Source organism: Saimiri boliviensis, chromosome 5, assembly GCF_048565385.1.
Source record: "Saimiri boliviensis isolate mSaiBol1 chromosome 5, mSaiBol1.pri, whole genome shotgun sequence".
NCBI lineage: Eukaryota > Metazoa > Chordata > Mammalia > Primates > Cebidae > Saimiri > Saimiri boliviensis.
This window is the reverse complement of record NC_133453.1, coordinates 92,726,093-92,749,280: the sequence shown is the minus strand read 5'-3', so window position 1 is coordinate 92,749,280 and position 23,188 is coordinate 92,726,093.

The following is a 23,188-nucleotide window of genomic DNA, read 5'->3' as shown; positions in this document are numbered from 1 at the left end:
AAATAAAAAGCTTATTTTCATTCTCTAATAGCTGCACATAACAATAAAATGTTTTTAATAAGTTTTAAGAGACTTAGACCAAAAAATCAATTTAGCCAATGTCACTTCCAGTGACCACACAGCGTGTCTCGGGCTGCATCATGACATGTTTGCATTGTTATTTGGCGGTAAACAAAATGAAAAGATCTGTCATTGGAATTTAAATAAGAGAGACTGGTTACATAAACTGCAGCATTCTAAACTTCAGTACTGTACAGTCAACAGCTTGAAGCTGCCCCTGCCAGCTAAACACAGTTGAATTGTTTTTCCAGAGAAAAGATTAATAGCTACAAATCACGACCTTTGACTTTTGACATAAATTCTAAGTGAAATGCAATTGGAAAAGCTGGTGAAACCTTAAGTTATTGCACTAAAGGAGTATAATGACCACATATCTACGATAACTAAATATATACATCCAATTTGGACTCACAGATTTCCTCTCTAGCTTACATTACAGTATGTCTTATGAATGTAGAAATTTTATGTTTGCAGCCCCACTGTACTTCAGCAAAGGAAAGCCTCAAATAGCTGACTCCCTCAATAATGAAGATTGTTTACAAGTATGCCATCCAAAGAAAATAATCCTGGGTAAATATAAGGAACATATTTCCTTTAACATGCTAATTGCCCTTATTTAAAAGTCATTTTGTACATTGCTATGTTGTATTGCAATTCTGAACCTTGCTAAGGAACAGAGAGGCTGATGACTTTCCCTATACATTTAACTAGTTAAAATTAGAGAATTACCATCAAGTTGGGATATGTGTGTTATTTGAAAGAAAAATATGTGGCTTTTATTATTGACCATGTCATTCAACAGTAACATCATATTATCATTACTAAAATAAGAATGACTTTATAGTGTAATTATAAAATGATATAAACCATTATATCATTCATAATTCATTTATGATGATAATAATAAAATAACTGTTATAGGCAACTACCAGGAACAAGTCAAATCAGTACCTTTTTAATTGTAATTCAACTATGCTTTCTATAAAGAAACAATTAAATTAATACCTGTGTACCAGATGAATGTGCAATAAAGAATTAATGGCCCATTTCATTGCAATTTAAAAATGGAATTCCAAATATTATTCAGTGGCATAGAAGCACCACATCAAGCTGCACTTTTCATATCCCTTTAGGAATAAGAGTTATCCTATTATAAATTCTTCAGGAAAAAGATCCCAGGATTACAGAACTGATAAGTAACAAGCCATGTACTGATAGGTCAGATAAAAAGTTTTCTGTAAAACAATAAAACATCCTTTTTCATAAATCCCATAATCCTCGATAGGCCTATGCAATGTAACATAGACAGTATAACTAGTTTTTGAAAGAAAAGAGAAACACACACACACACACACACACACACACACACACACACAGAGTTCATTTTTATGATTCTGAGAGTCTAATCCTAAAATATGACTCATGCTTCATATATCATGCTCATTCAGTGATGGTTATGGACATGAATTTGTCTTGAAATGAAAAAAACAATTCTTCAAAGGGAATTTCTGTTTGTTAGCTCTCTCTTAAAATTCATTATTTTGTTTGTAAGAGGGTTAAAATAGCTTGTTATAATTCTCTAAGGAGAAAGAGGTAAATGCTCTGCTGTTGTTAAACTTAAATGTGTGTCATTAATATTTAGTTGTTTCAAGATGATGAGCTATTAGAAACCTGAGCATTTGCATATCTCTTCTTGGCTTTCAATTCTAGATGGTGTGCTGAGAAAATGGGTTCGTTTCCTTTTCCTCCTGAGACCTAGGTGAAAAATATGACACATGTATTTAAAATGAATAGGCATAGAGAATGTAAAATTGCTGGGTAGTTATCATCATAACAGACACTTCAATGAGGTTTTGGGAGACCGAAAGTAGACACAAATGTGTAAATCAATGAGCATTGAAGAATATGCTACAAAGAGGCTGCTCTGGGAGATGAGCACAAGTCTTCTCCTCAGACACTGGAGTGGATTTGGGCTTGGAGGAGAAAAGGGAATGGAGAGAGATAGGGAGAAGTAGGGCCAAAACACAGTGATGACTTAAGGATCAGTATTGGTGATGGTCGTGTCAGGCAGCACAGTCAGCCAGTATGCAAAGCCTAGGCAGTCCAGCAATTGCCTCAGTGGGGGCAAATCAGCAAGGATTATTTACTAAAGAACTTAAACAAACTATCTGGGGAGAAAACAGTCAGAAGACAATGTGAATATCGGGCTTCTAAATACTTCTGACCATTCTGACATTTTGCGTGTAGCCACACAGCCAGCACCTTATTGCTAAACATATAATAAAGCATGACAGTTGTCCTGTCTTACTCATATACACAAGGCTGTCTACCTATTCAAGGGAGGAGCACAAACAGAACTATTTGCAAATTTGCCAAAGAAATCCACATCTGCTAACCAACTCTGCATTTTTAACTATAAACAGCAAATAAGGTTTGTCAGATGTGTGAAAAAAGCAACAGCATGAAAAAGAAATGCCAAAATAAACAGAAATACTGATCGCAGAAGAAGGAAAGAGAGCAGGTACTTCTGTAAGCAAATAAAAAGATACAAACAACAAAAACCTGTCTTGTATAAACAGAAATCAGAGGTGATATTATGTCAATATTACAAAAACATGACGTTATATAAAAGAAAGAAAAAAATCAGAGAGAAAAATTAGTATTCCTGGGTAGAGATGTAAATATGATATAAAGAGAAAAATGAGGGAAAGGAGAAGGAAGAAGTTTGTCGCAATATGTAAAAAAAAAAAAAAGACAAAATGTGTAAGAGAAAAATATTAGTCAAGATGAAACAGTAACATTTTACTAAAAACATTTCTTAAAAAATAAAATTGAAAGCAAACCTGGAAAGAAATTATCTAATTATCTGAAGAGTAACAGGGGAAACCTTAACAGACTTAAGTCGGGAGTCTAGGTCTAAAGATTCAACAACTGCTCAATATCTAATGAAATATATATTTCTAAACTGTTCTTGTGAAAATCTCAGAACACCAAGGATAAAGATACTAGTAAGCTTCTGAAGAAATAAAACAGCTTATTACATGAAAGTAAACTGATACCAGCATAAGTATTCTCTCCAGAAATACCAGATTGTAGAATAAAGAACTGCAGGGAAAGAAAAAAAAAAAAAAAAAAAAAAAAAAAAAAAAAAAAAAAACACATGATTTTATTTCAAACTCCATGTCATGCCAAGAGATTACTCAAATGTAAACCCCAAATAAGAACACTTTCAAGCAGACATGATCTTTTAAAATATACCCTCTGTATCTCATTTTCTAGAAAGTTCTTTAAATATGTGTTCCAAAAAAATTAATACCTGCAAAAAAAAGCAGAAATATTAGATCTATGGAAGGGTGGATATAGTCTAGGCAATCCTTAAATGCAGGTGTAGGCTGATGGCTGTATATCAGGTTTAAAAATGAGCTGGTCGACATTGGAGCACACAGGTAGAGTGACTCAAAGGAGAGGGCTTTAGGAAAATAGAGTGTGTGAGAGAGGATGGAAATAAGGCATGAGACAGCATGTATGAGAGAATGGAAGTCTTGAGATTTTTATAAATTCACAGAGAGAGTGTCATTAAAGTTTTCAAGAAAATAAAAAGATACACAAAATAATATGCTCCAAATATAAGATCAAACACAATACCTCTTAGCTCTTAAATGAAGTATAAAAAATGAGAATCCAGTGTTCTTCAATCCAGGAAATGTTTTTCTTTAAGTGTCCCAGACATCATGACACCAGACTTTTAGGGAAGAAAATTTAATCCCAATTGCTGTGGCAGTGAACAATGTCTATAGGGTCACAATAATGCAAACACTATAAATTGGTTTCCAACTTCAAAAATCAATCTATGGACAAGGATGAAAAGAGTACCGGTTTGATAAGTTAAAATAAATCAAAGAATGGAGGAAGAATGAAGCAGATGAAAGGTGGAGGAAAGGGTAGTTTGAAAGGCTGACTAGAGCTGATGGTTTATACATAAGAGTATGTATCCCATTTGAAGTTATAAACGTAATCAATGGAAGAACTGAAAGTAATGACAAAACTGTCAAATGGCCTGTGGCTGACAAGATGACCAAATAGGAACAGCTCTAGTCGGCAGCTCCCAGCAAGATCAATGCAGAAGATGGGTGATTTCTGCATTTCTAAATGAGGTACCTGGCTCATCTCATTGGGACTGGTGAGACAGTGAGTGTCTAACCAGTCCCAATGAGATGAAAAGAGAGAAGAGAAAAGAAGAGAAGGGAAGAGAGAAGAGTCAAATAGATACAATTTAAAAATGATAAAAGGATGTCACCACTGATCCCACAAAAATACAAACTACCATCAGAGAATACTATAAACACCTCTATGCAAATAAAATTGAAAATCTAGAAGAAATGGATAAACTCCTGAACACATACACCCTCCCAAGACTAAACCAGGAAGAAGTCCAATCTCTGAATATACCAATAACTAGTTCTGATATTGAGGCAGTAATTACTAGCCTGCCAACCAGAAAAATCCTGGGACCAGATGGATTTAGTGCCAAATTCTACCAGAGGCACAAAGAGGAACTGGTACCATTCCTTCTGAAACGATTCCAAATAACAGGAAAAGAGGAACTTCTCCTAACTCATTTTATGAGGCCAGCATCATCCTGATACCAAAACCTGGCAGAGACACAACAATAGAAAAAATTAGGCCAATATCCCTTATGAACATTCATGTGAAAATCCTCAATAAAATACTTGTGAACTGAATCCAGAAGCACATCAAAAACCTTATCCACCATGATCAAGTTGGTTTCATCCCTGGGATGCAAGGATGGTTCAACATACACAAATCAATCAACGTAATCCATCACATAAATAGAACCAATGACAAAAACCACATGATTATCTCAATAGACGCAGAAAAGTCCTTGGATAAAATCAACACCCCTTCATGCTAAGAACCCTCAATTAACTAGGTATTGATGGAACATATCTCAAAATGTTAAGGGCCCTTTATGACAAACCCACAGCCAATATCATAGTGAATGGGCAAAAGCTGAAAGTATTCCCTTTGAAAACCAGCAGAAGACGAGGATGCCCTTTCCACCACTCCTATTCAGCATAGCATTGGATGTTCTGGACAGAACAATCATGCAAGAGAAAGAAATAAAAGTATTCAAATATGAAGAGAGGAAGTCAATTTGTCTCTGTTTGCAGATGACATGATTGTATATTCCCAAAACCCCCTCATCTTAGCCCAAAATCTCCATAAGCTGATAAGCAACTTCAGCAGTCTCAGGACACAAAATCAATGTGCAAAAGTCACAAGCATTCCTATATACCAGTAATAGACAAACAGCCAAAACATGAGTGAACTCCCATTAACGATTGCTGCAAAGAGAATAACATACTTAGGAATGCAACTTACAAAGGATGTGAAGAAACTCTTCAAGGAGAACTACAAACCACTGCTCAAGGAAATAAGAAAGGACACAAATAAATGGAAAAACATTCCATGCTCATGGATAGGAAGAATCAGTATCATGAAAATAGCCATACCACACAAAGTAATTTGTGGATTCAACGCTATCCCCATCAAACTACCATTGACTTCCTTCACAGAATTAAAAAAAAGAAAACTACTTTAAATTTTATATGAAACCAAAAAAGAGCCCACATAGCCAAGACAATCCTAAGCAAAAAGAACAAAGCTGGAGGTATCATGCTACCTGACTTCAAACTATAATGTAAGTCTACAGTAACCAAAGCAGCCTGGAACTGGTACCAAAACAGATACGTAGACCAATGGAACAGAATAGGGGCCTCAGGAATAATGCCACACATTTACAGCCATGAGATCTTTGACAAACCTGACAATGTCAAGCAATGGTGGAAGGAGACCCTATTTAATAAATGGTATTGGGAAAACTGGCTAGCTTTATGCAGAAAACTGAAACTGGATCCCTTCCTTATACCTTATACAAAAAATAACTGAAGATGGATTAAAGACTTAAATGAAAAACCTAAAACCATAAAAACTCCAGAAGAAAACCTAGGCAATAGCATTCAGGAGATAGGAATGGGCTTAGACTTTATAAGTAAAACACCAAAAACAACGGCAACAAAAGCCAGTATGTAGAAACGTGATCTAATTAAACTAAAGAGTTTCTGCACAGCAAAAGAAACTACCATCAGAGTGAACAGGCAACCTACAGAATGAGAGAATTTTTTTTGCAATCTATTCTTCTGATAAAGATGTAATGTCTAGAATCTATAAGGAACTTAAAGAAATTTACAAGGAAAAAACTCAAAAAGTTAGTGAAGGATATAAACAGACACTCGCCAGAATAAGACATCTAAGTGGCCAACAAACATATGAAAAAAAGCTCATCACCACTGGTCTTTAGAGAAATGAAAATCAAAAGTACAATGAGATACCATCTCACTCAGTTAGAATGGTGATTATTAAAAAATCTGGAGACAACAGATGCTGGAGAGGATGTGGAGACACAGGAAGGCCTTTACACTGTTGGTTGGAGTGTAAATTTGTTCAGCCATTGTGGAAGACAGTGTGGTGATTTCTTGAGGATCTAGAATCAGAAATACCATTTTACCCAGCAATCCCATTATTGAGTATATACACAAAAGATTATAAATCATTCTACTGTAAAGACACATGCACACACATATGTTTATTGAAACACTGTCCCCAATAGCAAATACTTGGAACCAACCCAAATGCCCATCAATGATAGACTGGATAAAGAAAATGTAGTCCATATACACCATGGAATACTATGCAGCCATTAAAAAAGATGAGTTCATGTCCTTTGCAGGGACATGGATGAAGCTGGAAACCATCATTCTCAGCAAACTAACACAGAAACAGAAAACCAAACACCACATGTTCTTACTCACACATGGGAGACGAACAAGGAGAACACATGGACAGGGGAAAAGGAACATCACACACTGGGGCTTATTGTGGGGTGGGGAACTAGGGGAGGGATAGCACTGGGAGAAATACCTAATGTAGATAACCAGTTGATGAGTGCAGCCAACCACCAGGGCACGTATATACCTATGTAACAAGCCTGCACGTATCCCAGAATTTAAAGTAAAATTAAAAGAAAAAAAGAAAAAGAAAAGAATTTTTTTAAAAAAGAAAAAAACTGTCAAATGTTAAAAGGAGTTGGCAGGAGAGAAGATACGATGGAATGAAATCAATCACATATTTTTAAGGAAGTAAACAGACATTGTCTCTAGTTGGAAAATTAAGCAAGATATCCATGTAACAAACATTTATGTTCTGCACATGTACCCGAGAACTTAAAGTATAATAATAATAATAATAATAAAGACAGATATAAATATACCTAGAGTTAAAACGACAACCTAAAGCAGAATGAAAACAGAAATGATTCGAGAAAATTGTTTCTGGAGATTGGGACTAGGCACAGAAAATCATGAATTGTGTGACTCTGCTTTTCATTAGCCTTTTTTGTACTATTTTCTTTGTTATAATGCACATATTACCCTGGCAAAGTTTCAAAATAAAAGTAAACCTAACTTCTTTTAGAAAATTTCCACCCAGTTTTAAATGACTGAAATTAAAAAACCACATTTTTAATAATAAAAAATACTATACCAATTTTAAAAATTTCTTTGTGAAACCACTTACTACTTTGAACTGTAACATGTATATTATTTCCACTGAAAACTTATTTCAGATTGTGAAAGAGCATTTAGGAGCCCCAAAGTTAGCTATGAGTTCAACCAAATGTAATTTATTTGAATGGGAGCATGATACAAGCAATTCATTTTTTTTTCAACATCTACTTGCATACTTATAACGTTTCCTGAAATACTAAGTATTTCATTATTTGAAATTATTTCACTGGACAAATTTTGTTTCCAGATTAAGATAGAAGTTTATAGTGATTCTCGCAGATTTGTGATGATTTCCAAGATCTATCTGTGAATTAAAGAGGATTTGTAAAATAGGTGAGCCAATATAGTCTAACAGATTAAAAAATGCACTCCTCTAAAAGCTGCTAAATATGAAATTGAGTAAATATAAGCATTTCCACATTGATCATACCTCCTGTTGCTTGGTTTTTGAATCAGTAATACAGTGTCTATAGAGCGAATATTGTGCCATAGTTTTCCTTTTGTTGTTTTTAGAGAGTGGATCTCACTCTATCACCTATCCAGAGTATAGTGGTGTGATTATTGCTTACTGTAGCCTTGAACTCCGGGACTCAAGAAGTCCTCCACCCTCAGTCTCTTGAGTTCCTGGGACTATAAGCGCAGACTGCATGCCTGGCTAACTTTTTGTTGAGAGGGATCTCACTCTGTTGCTCATGCTGGTCTTGACCTCCTGGCCTCAAGGGTTCCTCCTGCCTCGGCCTCCCAATGTACCAAGATTTTAAGCATGAGCCACCATGCCTTGCACCACAGTTCTGCTTAGATGGCAAACAAAGGTCAACCAGTGACCCATAGCATTGGCATACTATTAACTACTTCAGGAGAAGTAACAATCTGAGCTGGATCCATATTAATGATTCCAAGAATTATCCTAATTAAGACATTTGGTGAAATTTACTGCTTTTTTATGGGGTACAATTATTGTTACCAATTCATCTCTAGTCTCTCCTGATTTCACCAATGGCTTGAAGAGAAACCTGGTTCATATATGTGTCGAAAATTGGTACACACACACACACACACACACACACACACAAACACACACACCCATGTATACATATTATGATCAATATATGATAGGACCATAGATATAAATATATATGGAACATTGTATATTTTATGTATAATATATATGAACCATTCTATACTATATATGGTTCTATTCTATATTTAATAAGATCCTATTAATCTGCTGCAACCTCATATATAAAATTCATATATGAGATAGTCTAGTAAACTTACAAAGTAGATTCTGGCTGCATAAAATCTAGTGATCTCCACCCCTGAGCTGTTCAGTGCAATTTTGTAATACTTAAAGAGTGATTTAGAAAAGTTATAATCCAATGGTATATTTACAGAAGTAGAAACATTTTAAAAGGTGAATTTACCTGCTCCCTTTGAAATTAAACTGTTTTGGATAATTCCATAATTGAGCTGATAGGAAGATGTCAGTGGACTTTTTCAAACATGAAATATTTTCAAGTACGGAGTCTTTTTTATTGGAATCCAGATTCAATATTATACAAATGGAAAGCATATTTTGTAATTGAAATTTCAGTTTAGAAATCCAGAAATACCTTTATTCACTGACATAGTCCTCATAATTAATAGAAGAAATTTCCAATATATACTTGCCATTCCTTTTTTGGTTGTCTGTCATCAGGGACTAGGGCCTCTGAACCAGGTTACAAGACAGAAGGTATTAAAATAATGGTTAGCAGTCTTCCATTTGTCAAAGATACTACTATGCCTTTTGCATGCTTTATCTCATTTAAACATCACTGCAAATTCCTGAGGTTTGTATGGTTGAAATATTTCACACAGAAGGAAAATGAGTCAGAAGCTTATAAGTGACTTACCTAAAGGACATACACAACTAGTAAGTGTCTGAAACAGAATTTAAACTGAAGCCTTCTGGTATCTCTTTCTTATGCTCTCTCTACTGTCAAATACACCAAATTCAGAATTTTATCACTGAAAATCTTTCAAAAAAATTTTACTCATCTAATTAGAAAATGTTTCTCATGCACCTGATGTAAAATACTGAATATATGTTATGTTTTTGCTACAAAAATATATAGACTCTGACTGTAACCATTTCCATTGCTTGAAAAATCTTTCTTGCCATATTCATATGATATACTTCATTCAAATCTCCTAAATGTGACCATATCAGAGAGGCTCTCATGAAAATAAGGACATACAATGTACCCTTCTTGTTGGGCATGGTGGCTTCTGCCTGTAATCCTAGCATTTTGGGAGACTGAGGCCAAAGGATTGCTTGAGTCCAGGAGTTTGAGCAGCTTGGGTGACATAGTGAAACTCTGTTTATAAATATGGAGAAAAGAAAGAAGAAAAGAGGGACTGAAGAAGGAAGGAGGGAAGGAAGGAAGGGAGGGAGGGGAAGGGAGGGAGGAAAGAAGGGAACGGAAGGAAGAAAGGAAGAAACAAGGAAAAGAAGAAAGAAAGAAAAAAGGAAAGGAAGAAAGAAAAAAGAAGGAAAGCAATAGAAAGATGGAAAGAGAAGGAAGGAAAAAATAAAGAAAAGAAAAGAAGAAAGAAAGAAAGAAAATATTGTCCTGCTTCTAGCTCTTTCAAAGTAGTTTTTTATTTGTTTGTTTGTTTGTTTGGTTTGGTTTTGCTAAAGTGTAAACTCCATGAGGAAAGGGATTGCATCTGTTTTGTTCACTGATAGACTGTGAACACATGGGGCGGTCAATGCCTGACAGGTAGCTGATGTTTAATGAATGTTTCTTGAGTGAACAAAGAATTTTATGTCTTACTTTACCACTTCGGTAGAATATAATGATTTTTGCAGTTGGTCAGCCACTGTAAACCAAAACAGACATTGATTCTATGTGGAAATGCTTAAGAGAAAGAGAAATGTTCAGCAGGATGTGTCACATCTCTTCAAAAGAAACACTCAAAGGCTGTCTCCAACAAAGGAATACAACAGGAGTGTCAGGAGCATCGTTCTTGCAATAAAGGCAAAACATTTATTCTAAATCCATGCCTGTCTCTGTGCATTCTCTAACTTGATTTTTATGTATTATGTTTATGTAAAAATGCATTTTCGTTCTTTATAATACTAGGGGAGAGATCTAGCTCACTATCAGCCTGATACTAAATCTGTGTTAGTTCCCTTCCTGTTCTCACATTTTTCTTAGAGTTTATTATATTTTACATTTAATATTGAATATTTCTTAGAACATTCTCCTATAACATGAAACTGTATTCCATGCATTTCTTCCTTACACTGAAATGTTTTCAATGTTTAAAATATTGGAAATACATGGAAAGCCTATGATAACAATATCAACATGCAAGGTAAGGTCACTGGGGCTGTGGCTTCTCATTATTTCTATGATGTATTCTATAGCAATGGTGCATGGAGGACATGATTTCAGACACAGCAGAAAGTAAAGGATTGAAAAGAAACCCTGCTTTATAGTGGGACTTTAAGTAATATAAATGTAACTAAGATTTCTGTTTTATCCCATTGGCCCAATTTGATCAACTGGTGAAATTTACTAACTGATCAGAGAGCAAAGAAAGAGTGATTATTTTTATTAAGAGCAATGAGAGAGTTTCAGAGCAACTGAACAAAATGAAACACATTTTAAATTAGTTTGATGTTTCTCTAGAGTCTGGAAAAGTAAGGGATATCTATTTAAGCAGTCTAACCGTTGAGACAAAAAACCACAACCTTTCTCAGTTAATTGCATTATCAAGCAGAATATATTTATAAATATCTTTTATTTTATTTTATTTTATTTTGAGACGAAGTTTCTCTCTTGTTCCCCAGGCTAGAGTGCAATGGCGCGATCTTGGCTCGTTGCAACCTCCGCCTCCTGAGTTCAGGCAATTCTCCTGCCTCAGCCTCCTGAGTAGCTGGGATTACACGCACGCGCCACCATGCCCAGCTGATTTTTTTTTTTTTTTTAATTTTTAGTAGAGATGGAGTTTCACCATGTTGACCAGGATGGTCGCGATCTCTTGACCTCGTGATCCACCCACCTCGGCCACCCAAAGTGCTGGGATTACAGGCTTGAGCCACCGCACCCGGCCTGTAAATATCTTTTGAGACACTAAAATATGCTACTCAAATTAAAATCACAGTATTACCATAATTCAGAGCCTCTAGTAAAACAACTAAAGATAAATTACTGAAGTCAACAGTAATCAAGACAAAGAAGTATGATAAGATACTTAAGAAAAGGTGCTTTGTCCTCTAGTAAGCTTTAGTTCCCCTGCTAGGGCTGAAACAAGGTAGATGAGCAGTAAATCTACATTGTGTGAATGAGTGTCCATGCCATGGTCAGATGGCTCATCTCTAATTACAAAGTTCCACTGGACAGTTAGCCTATCCTGGTTCAACTCCTGAATGCAGAATGTACTATCAATGTATGACTGGGTAAGCAAAGTTAACATTTCTGGATCTGTTTCTTCATATGCAAAGAAAAGAGAACGATGTAGTTCCTACCTCCTAGGTTTTCTGGGAGAATTACATAACCATATCCATAAGAAGTTGGAGATCTCTACCTGGCAGAGAGTAAACACTCAATAAATGTTAAATGCTATTTTTATGTATACCCAAGGCCAAATATTCTCAACCCAGTATGCACTAAGATGTGTACTCCATCATTGTGTGGGGTTTTGGTTTTACTTATTTACTATTTTATTTTTAGTGATAGTGGTTAATGAATTTGCTCTGCTTTGTTCCCAATACCTTTGCCCTAATATGTAGAGAAAAATGCTTAGAAATTCAAAAAGTATGTCATGCCTATATATTATCCACACACTTGCCTGTCCAGGCATTCTTTTTCAGCAAACTTTTCAAGAGCAGACATGAATTGCTATTTTTATTGCTACTGGACATGTTGATGCCCTAGTGTTACACAGAGAGTGACATATTCAAAATTCTAGAGAAATGGCAAATTGCAGCTTCACACACTGTTGGCAAATGTTCATTTATAACTAAGATATAATTAAGTAGGATATAACTAATTACTTACATAGAGACACCATTTTATTGCTGAACTTTTCTATTCTCAGTTAACACTGCTATTTTTATGTTTTTATCTTCTTTATTACATTATTTCCCCACAAATATTAACTGAGTACATATATTCTATCAACACATTAATTAAAACACTTCAATTACTTTCTGTTGCTCTAAAGATATAAACTAAATACTTAATTTACTCTATAAGACACTGCAAAATCTGTACCCTACCCATCGCTCTGGCTTCTTTTAGAAACAAGGTTTCCAAAACCTCCTGCTTTCTATCCTGTGGTCCCCCTTTAGTTCCTCCACTGTGCTATGTTCTTTCCTGTTATAAGATTCATCAAGTGCTCTTTCTCTTTTCTGATTTCTTTCGCAGCCTCTTTATTTTTCTTCTATGAGAAGGTATATACGATAAAATAAATAGTGGCAATACTCTGTACCTCTGTCTCTCTCTACATATATATGTGTATGTTTGTGTGTGTGTTTAAGTGTGTATATATAGATGTGTGTATATATAGATATGTGATGTTTAATGAGGCAGAGATGAATAATACTTTATGAGCCTGCTTAAAATTTCATGAACAAAAAAATATTATTGTAGTTTTAAAGCATTAGATATTGAAATAGTTAAATACCAATAGATAAAACACCTTGCACCCATGTGTGTTAATGTCACTAGAAAAAATCCACATGACCATGCAGACCGCTTTTGATTTAAATTCCAGCCTACTGGAATACATGCACTTGTCTGCTTGTCATCTTCACGTTGATGCCAAATAATGCAGTTAAAACTTAACATGCCCAAGTTCAAACTCTTTCTGCTATTCTCTGGGAAGCTGCTTCTTGAGATTTTCCCATCTCAGTTGATTATAAAACCTCTTCCCAATTGCTCAGGCCTAACAGGATTGTGGTCATCTTTGACTTCACTTTTATGGTCAATAGTAAATCCAGCAGTGAATCCTGTTGGCTCGTGCATAATAATATATCCAGAATTTCACCATGTGTCTCTATGTCTGCAGCTACCATCGTCTTCATCTCCACTCTGTATTTCTTAAAGTCTTAGGGTAGTTGAGAGAGGGGTGGTTGGGAGGAAATATTGTGCTTTACACAACAGTCCATGTTCCTTTATAAAACTGTTAAGTCAGATCACATCATCAGATCACTCCTCTTCAAAACCCTCCGGTGGCTTTCTAATTCACTCAGTAAAAGCCAAAGTCCTTAAATGTCCAAATAGCCTGTGTGATCCAGGACTGATTATGTCTGATTCATCTCCCACACAAGCTTCCCTCTACTCACTCACTTCTAGCTAAGTTGGCTTCCTTGTTTTTCTTTGAATTTACCTGCCTAGCTCTACTCTTGGGCTTCTGGGTCCTATTTTCTATTCTACCTGGAATATTTTACTTGCTGTTGGCTTCCTTGCCTCCATCAGTCTGTGTTCAGATACAAAATTCTGATCATCTTATTTAAAATTGGAACACTCTCAGCCAATCTCTCTCTAGCAACCTTCATAGGTTCGTTTCTCTCTATAACCTTTATCCCATCTGATATTAAATATTTCATTTTATTCTTTACTCTCCCAAACCCTTAGAACACCAGCATCATGGCTTGTTCAGTCTGTTTTACTTACTGAAATAACCCCATCCTGCAGAGCAGTGGAGATACCTGTAGGTATTTCCTTGATGAACAACTTCACATGTGTCAGTCTTGCCTTCTTCCTGATTAAAAACTAAGCTATGTGTATATATATAGACGTGTGTATACATAGATATACGTGGTGTTTTATGAAGCAGAGATGAATCACAGCTTATGAGCCCTGCTTAAAGTTTCATGGGTAAAATAAATTATTATTGTAGTTATTATTATCCCAGCACTTTGGGAGGCCGAGGCAGGTGGATCACCTGAGGTCAGGAGTTCAAGACAAGCCTGGCCAACATGAAGAAACCCTGTCTCTACTGAAAATACAAAAATTAGCTGGGCCTGGTGGCACAAGCCTGTACTCAGGAGGCTGAAGTAGGAGAATTGCTTGAACCTGGGAAGCAGAGGTTGCAGTGAGCCGAGATCATGCCATTTCACTCAGCCTGGGTAACAGGAGCAAAAAAGAAGAGAGAGAGAGAGAGAGAGAGAGATTTATGTATTTTTTCTAACTGAGTTATTGGCATATAATGAATGCCAGAAATGGTACAACACAGTACAGACATGTCCTGTGCATTGCAGAACTTTCTATCCATGGTTCTCATTAATTATTTGATGCAGCTAATCCCTTCAGTCATCATAAGATCCAAAAGCCCCTCACACATATGCCTCTGGGATGGAGAATGCAGTGCAGCACCAAGGGTAAAATTAGCCCCATTCCTTCATTTCCTGTCAACAATCTCTGCAAGTAAAACTTACAGTTCAGCTGGGTGTGGTGGCTCCTGCCTGTAATCCCAGCACTTTGAGAGGCCCAGGTTGGTGAATTACCTGAGGTCGAGAGTTCAAGACCACCCTGGGCAACATGTTGAAACCCTGTCTCTACTAAAAATACCAAAAAATGAGCCAGGTGTAGTGGCACACACCTGTAATCCCAGATACTTAGGAGGCTGAGGCAAGAGAATCACTTGAACCTGGGAGGCAGAGGTGGCAGTGAGATGAGATCGTGCCACTGCACTCCAGCCTGGGCTACAGAGCAATACTTCATCAAAAAACCAAAAGCAATACAAAAAAACAACAACAAAAAAACTACCTTACAGGTCAATGTGAGTCTATCTTAATTAAAAATTACATACATGAAAAACAAATATTGTCTAGCTTCCCATATAAATGCCACTCAATGTTAAAAATTCTTCTCAGTTAAGAATCTTCTCTATTTCTTTATTGAGTTATCCCATTGCAGATAATTGCATTTCTTTTTCCTCTACTTGTATTTGTATTGAGATGTTAAAACGTGAGATGAGTATTGTCCTTGCATGAATTTCATTCTCATAGCACATTATCTAACCTGCATGTGTACTATAAGCCCATATTTTATATGAAAACTTTCTATACTTCTCTCAAAAAAATAAGTGACCAAAATAAGGAATAGAATTGTGTTTGCAATCAAGCATCAATTCAATTAGGTGAGTGGTGTCTGGAAAGAAATACAGTTTCTTTAACAAACACCTCAAACGGTGCTTAAAACAGATTGGGCTGACAACTCTCACAACCTTAGTGTCTCCTCCAAGATTTACAATAGCAGAGCTCCCCTTTTTAGCAAATTAAACCTTATGTCAAGGCTTAAAATTAAATCCAAACCCCTTCTTCTTTCTCTGCAGAAGGAACAAATTGGCCCCACATGCCAGTAGTGGAGGAGTGCTGATAGAAAACAGAGTGAAGTGAGAGCTCCCCAACCTGGAAGGCTTCACATGGCCAAATCACCCGGGATAAACAGTCAATTCTACTTAAAGTTTTACATAAAAAGACTGGTAAAATACAGAAGATTTACATATAAGAAGTTTTTTATATCACACAAAACTGACTGGATGCCAAAATTTTACATTTCTGTGCTGTGCAAGCACTTTATGGGGAATGTGCTTTTTATTCTACTTTTACATGTTTATTATGAGTCTGTTTTGCAAAGATTGCTCCGAGCCTAGGTAATAAAAATAAAAAATGCACACAAATGGTCATGATTAACGCATAGAGCAATCTATGTTTTTATACATATGAAATGCATATCTGTTTCTAGATATTTCAATATAGTAAAGTAGTTGTAAGTTGCTCTAGTTTTTGCAAATTCATTGTAACAGCATATCTTGCTGTGAAATTATTCTAAAAGTCCTAGAACACAAAGTTCTTAGTTTCTTAGACTTATTTTGACAGGAAAATATTCCGAGTCTGTTTCTTATATATGTACTTGGCCTTAGTCTATATTAAGAATTGATAGGAATTGCTTCTCCATAGGAATCTGAGAATGTGGCATGCATATGAAAAATCTCTAAATGTATTATTAGGTTATCATCTTAAAATGAGATGTAGCATATTGATCACTACACAAATAGCACTGATTTTAGATTGATTTGGTAAATTAGTGTGATGCTTTCTAATGACGGTGAAACAAAATCTGGTTTTAAACACTGTAATCCATGAGAAATGTGTTGGATTTCCTGATGAGCCATCACTTTTTAAGAGAGTTTTATTTTCAGGATGCATTTCTAAATGTGAGTGTGTGTTTCTTTACTGTTAAGGTAGTAGGGAGAAATATGCAAGCTCTTCATGGAAAACCTGAGGTATAGAAAATTAAAGTTTAAAACAGCTCTATGCATATGTTGTTTTCAAGGTTGGGCACTGCACAATTCTAAAAGACTGTCATTAATATGTGTGGTCATGATAGACTGTTATTTTTATTAAGTGCTTTGTGGAAAATATGCTCTTTTTCTTGTGCACATAGGTAACTTCTAGGCTATAAAAGGCAGGTCTTTTGCAAGCAACAGGGACAACTAACTTTATAATCACTAATCAGTTTGGGCACATGTGAAATTAGAGCATGAAAATACTTCCTGTTTCTTTGTTCTCATGCACATGAATGTTTCAGGTAATCTGAGAAGATATTTTGCTTTAATTCTATCAGGGACAATTTGGGGTATTGAGGTAAATTTTTAGAAACTAGTATCTAAAATCCAGAGTTCAGTAAAGAAGAAATAAAAAAAGAAAGAGGCTTCAGTGTATTATACAATAAATTCTTATCCCGTCTCTTACTTCTTTCAGATTCTTCTGACTTTCATTTGTAATTAAATTCCCAGTTTAGTTTTTCTTAGCTCCATAACAGGCAGCATATTAGAAAGTACGTGGTAGTTGCCAATTTATTTTGCAGCATTTTGTTTAGAGTTACATATAGATTAGTATGAAATGATTGATATCTTTGTCTAAAAATATATACGATTTAAATGCAACTTCAGTTTCACAAATTATTAGATGAAAAGCAATATCAGGTTTACTTTATATGGAAATTTCATATTTAATAGGTAAACCAGTAAGATGTTTGAAGAAAGTGAAAAGAAACTTGATTCATCCCACAATATGCAATTTTTTGTATATGCGTGCACATATCCCTCTTTTGGACAAATAAGTCAATTCAGTGATAATACATTTGTTGTTGTCCAGTTCCAAATAAGTCATCCTAGGAAGCTGCATCAGTTTCTGAATTGTCCCTGAACAAGTGACCCTGCAATATCTTCCAGTCATTGCAGAGAATCCTGTGATTAAAAGTCTCAGACGTTCTGTGAATGATTATCATCCATGGCTCCACAGCCTTGCACCCACTAAAAGCCAATTAAAAAATATTGGATTAGTTATTTTATGTATGAACCACAACTGCCTTAGAGGATCTATTTAAGTATTGCCTATAAATTGAAATGTGAGTAAAATAAAACTTTTGCCCTAGCTTCTTATTTATATTTAGGCCAGATACGTTCTTATAAGATCCTTCCCGTTAGAAAGAAGGTAAGCAGAAGAAATCACGTAGTACAGAATGAACTTTATTTCCAATTAATTGGTGGTAAAATGGGAGAAGATGTGTCTCCTAGCACTATTTAGGACAGGACATCAAGAGAAAACCAGAAAATGTGAAGTTATGAATGAGACACACTGTCTGTAGTTTCAGCTGGTTTTCCTCTGGTTGTTTCTCCGAAACATAAAATTTCTATGTCCCACCAATACAGGCATTGGCAGAGACATTATGGTTTCAATAAATTTTAATTTTGGAACAGATTCTCATTTGACATCTGAATCATTTCAGTTCATTTTAGTTCCATCACTTTTTGCTTCCTGCAAACCAGACAGAGGTCTTTTGAATTTTTACTATTGCCAAAAGTCTGTTACTTCAAACTAGACATCATATGCCTGTTTTCAAAGGGCAGTGAATGACTGCCTACTTGGGCTTCGTGGCTCTGGGAAGAATTCCTCTGAGAATGGAAAATTCATTTTGGTTTGCATCTATTTTTTGGATTTCATAAAAGGAAGTGAATTTTAGGATGATCACACATACACACACAGAAAGTCTTATGCTGTAAGACATCAGGAATTAAAATATATGTTGAATGTAAAAATTGGACCAAATTTCTAAGTAAGGAATATATGTGAATGTAATTTGCACATAATTTTTTCTAAGACTAGTTGATTCTAGAAGAAACTGCAAACTTTATTGTTATCCATCATCTTGTAAATCTGCACTTATACTTAACAATTTTTTAAAAATGTTTCCAAGAATTTTTTTTGTACCTAGTAGCAAAACTAGTGTCAACAAAATACTAAATCAAAATATAATTTATAAATTCCCAAAGAGTTCATGATAGAATATATGTGAAGTAAGGGTCTCATGAGTTTCCTTTAAATATAATTATAATTTTATAAAAAATATTTTTATATTTACATGTCTGTTATAACTGCATGTTTAATATTCAACTTACAAAAGTCTTTAAAATATGTAATATTCAATAATATTGCCTTATTAATTATAACAATAATATATTTTTAATGTTCTACTTTGAAATAAATGTATGTATTCTCCATTTTGCAGATGAAAAAACACAAATCAACATAATATATTGACCAGAACTATAGATTTTTAAGTACAATTGGAGCCACCAACTCCCTCATGAATGAAAAAAAACTCAGTTGACAAAGTTTTCTGGTTCTCAATCCTTCCTCATTCTTTCTCTTTTCCTCCCCTCAGCCTCCACTCCTCTTTCTCTCTTTTTCTGTTATTCCTATAACTATGCATTTGAAAGTGACTGCTATGGGAAAAACATCTTGGGCAAATGCAAAGAAGATGAATCATTTTTTCTAGTTCCCCCCCCCTTTTGCCATTACTTTCATTCATGCATTCCCCAGCCTGCCCACCTTTTTTTTTTCTTTTTGCAATGTCGAATTAAAACAATTGTCACGTGGAAAGACAATTTTATTGTTTTGAGTGAGTTGTCAAAACATTTCTGAACATTGAAAAGATTCTATTTTAAATAAGTTCTGCCAGATCCAAGTGACTGCTTTAAAAGCTACACTTCCAGGCAGACCAAATACATTACTATTTAGTTAATCTCCATATCATAGACCTAATCTAATATCTGGAGAAGACTGCTTTGTTTTTCAATGCCACCACAAACAATTGACTTTCTAAATTTGGCAAATAAAACAAACAAACACACATTGACTGTCATGAAAAGAAAGCAATCTTATTGAGGAAATGCAATTTAAATAACCAGTTGTAATGACCATGGTAACATAATAAAACTATTTTGGCTAATGAAGTGTTTGAATATCTTTGAGGATATGCAAATATTTAAGCAAAATAAGTTCTGATAATATTCTGAAACCAAATTTATTTTTATGAGTATTGTTTTGGTCAGGGTCCTTGCAGGGAATGAATGGGAACATTTTAGGTAAGTGTAATAAATGAACTATTTTCAAAGATGAAGGCAGTGTGTAATGCAACTATTGGGAAAAGTAGAAACTTGGGGCTGGTAGGAATGAGATGCCAACAGTATTAGGCCTGAATGGTGAAACGGAGGGTGGCTACTAGAACCCAGAGCCACAAAGTGCAGAATGCCAGATGGAGAGGGCACCTGCCAAGAGCTGCTGACTTCAGATCCCGGAACTCAGCCAACTGACGAGGTGACCTCAGGGCTCAGGTGCCAGAGCAACACATTCCCTAAACACATTCTTCTCCTCTAGTCTCCTGCCAGTTCTCCCCACCACATATCCCACCTTCAGCCAGAGGTCAGTGTGATGAATGATTCTGTGTGAATCATTGTCCTGGACCTTAGAGTAGAGGGAAGAAGAGTTTGGATCAGGAGAAGCAAAGAAGACACAAAAAGCTGTTTAAATGCATAGATATTTATATTCACGGATATATTAAAATCAACAATGAGATTGTTTCTTCTGGTGTCTCTATTTGTGGTTGATATAAAGGCTTGCTTTTATGTAAAGCTTGCTACATACTCTGCTAAGAACTTTATATCTATTAACCCATTAAATCTGTCCCAGTGATCTTGCTGTATTATCCTTATTTGGCAGACGAAAAAACTGAGGAACTAGGTGGTTAAGTTAGAGTTCACAGCTAGGCCATCTAGCCAGACTTCTTATCTGCTACACAATAAATCCAGTCTTTGCTGTGAATTTTAGCAAAGTCCCCTTGATTGTTTCAGAAATCCAAGTGGACCTGATAGCTCAAAATACTATCTGCACTTTTATTTACTATTAGAAATATTTATGTATATTAAAACAATATTATAATACATTAAAGGCACTATATTTATTCAACCAAAAATCATTGATCATCTTTTATGTACTAGAGTTTCCACTAGCTAAATAAAACACTGAACACATACAGAGTTCAAAGGCTTACTTATGGGGAAGATGACAAATTTTATTTATGGTATATATAAATCATTGCATGGGACATATACTAAAAAATTATGCATTATTTATTAGAAATCCAAATTTACCCAGATATCCTTTATTTTGATCTGCTAAATCTAATCTTGCAACCCTGGGATACGCAGATGTGTGACCCTTGGAGAACATGTGGGAAGACATTCCAGATAGAATGAATGAGAGAAAATTCCTCTGTATAAAAGTGTAGGTATATATTGAAATGCTTATTTAGAGAGGAGAGAAGCATGAGGTGATTTCATGGTGTACAGAAAAGGTGGATTAGAAAATTTTGCTGAAAATATATATTGAGGTTAGATGATTAAAGACCATCTAGTCTGTCAAGAAGAAATGATCTGAACCATGGAGAGATTTGAAGTAGAGACAGGAGGTGATCATATTTGCATTTTAAAACCATAACTTAAATGGCAATATGAAGCATTAACCAAAGTAGAAAAGGGAGACATTTGAGGAAACTCTTGGAATCCTCCAGAAAAGCCTGTAGTAGAATGAAAACAGATTAATTATATTAAATATGACAAATGCTTTTCTTTTTTCCTCTTTACATTTTTGTCCACTCCCAGCCAAACTTTGGACCATCTACTGCCTCATAAGGTTGTTGTTGTTGTTTTTAAATCTCCACAGGCCCTGCAAAGTGTGAAAACTGGCCTGAGGACCCTACAGTGATCTCTGACCCTTCGAGGATCTATGAAGAAAATGATAAATTGTCTCTTGATAAATGCACTTGGCCCTGGCAGTTGGTGAGTGCTGCATATTTGTGAGACTGTCCAGGGGCTACTACAGCGAAATGGATATCTAAAACAAACGATCAAATGTCTTAGCAGAGTTTCATCTCTGCAATATTTTATGTTAAATTTTTAGGATAACCTATTATACATGCAATCTCTAAAGGTAGTTTCATTCTAGTTAAGAATACCAAAAGTGAATTTCTGTTATTTACACCAAATACCTTCTTGAATAGTTGCAAAATAGTTGCAGTTATACTTAAATATAAAATTGATCATAGGAAAAATATTTTTAGAAATAAATTTCTCATATGAAATGGAGGCAATATTCTGTATTTTTCTTTTGAGTGAAATAATTGTTCATGCAAAAAACATGTTCTTATCACTGTACAATTCCTGAAAACTCACAATTTAATGCTAAATACAGTGGTTACAAAAACACTTTAATAAACTTATGTCATATAATATTAATTCCTACAGTTGCTCTTTTTTAAAAGTTACTTTTTTTATAAGAAAAAGAAAAGCAGAAATTATTTAAAGTCTCAATCTTTTCACACTGCAACACAACATGACTTGAACAAGAAGCATTATAAAAACCAATATATCAAAAGTGCCTAATAATAGTAATAAAAACACCCATTGTATTCAACCTATACTGTAAGAGAGCATTTTTTGTATCGAGAGTGCATAGAAACAGCTAGGTCCTATGTCTTATTAATACAAATGAATAGCTGAGTTTTACCCTCATACAGTTGAAATCATTCCAGATTTATTGGAAGTGACGTTTACCTTATTGAATACATGAATGTTTCATATAAAGAAAAATAAATCAAGAACCCACTATTTAAAAACTTTTCCACTCATCAAAACAAACAAATGAAATAGAAACATATTTTGATATGATTCCATAAAGAATGAGACCTTGCTCTAGCTTGTCACGCAGCCATTTCTGCATGTGATACATACAGACAGTAAGAATGAATTCTGTACTAACTACCGGTGCTTACTTTCCTTCAACGATAATTGTCTTAATGCCTGTTTTAATCAGTATTAACTACCAGCAATAACATGCTTTTAATTATGTTTTAAGTGAGTCCTTTATTGGGCTGTTTTGGGAAGCAAATTAGTCAAAAGGAGCTGTTAATCAAAAACGTGTTACTGGCACAAAATAAATGTTCATTTAAGGAGCCATTTGAAATAAACCTGGCTCATTGCCTCTGACAACCTGCAAGGACACCAGGGCCTCCGGAGGATACCTTCTTTAGTACTCGCCTGGATACGCCTTGCTGCTCAGAAGTTGTAAGGAGAAA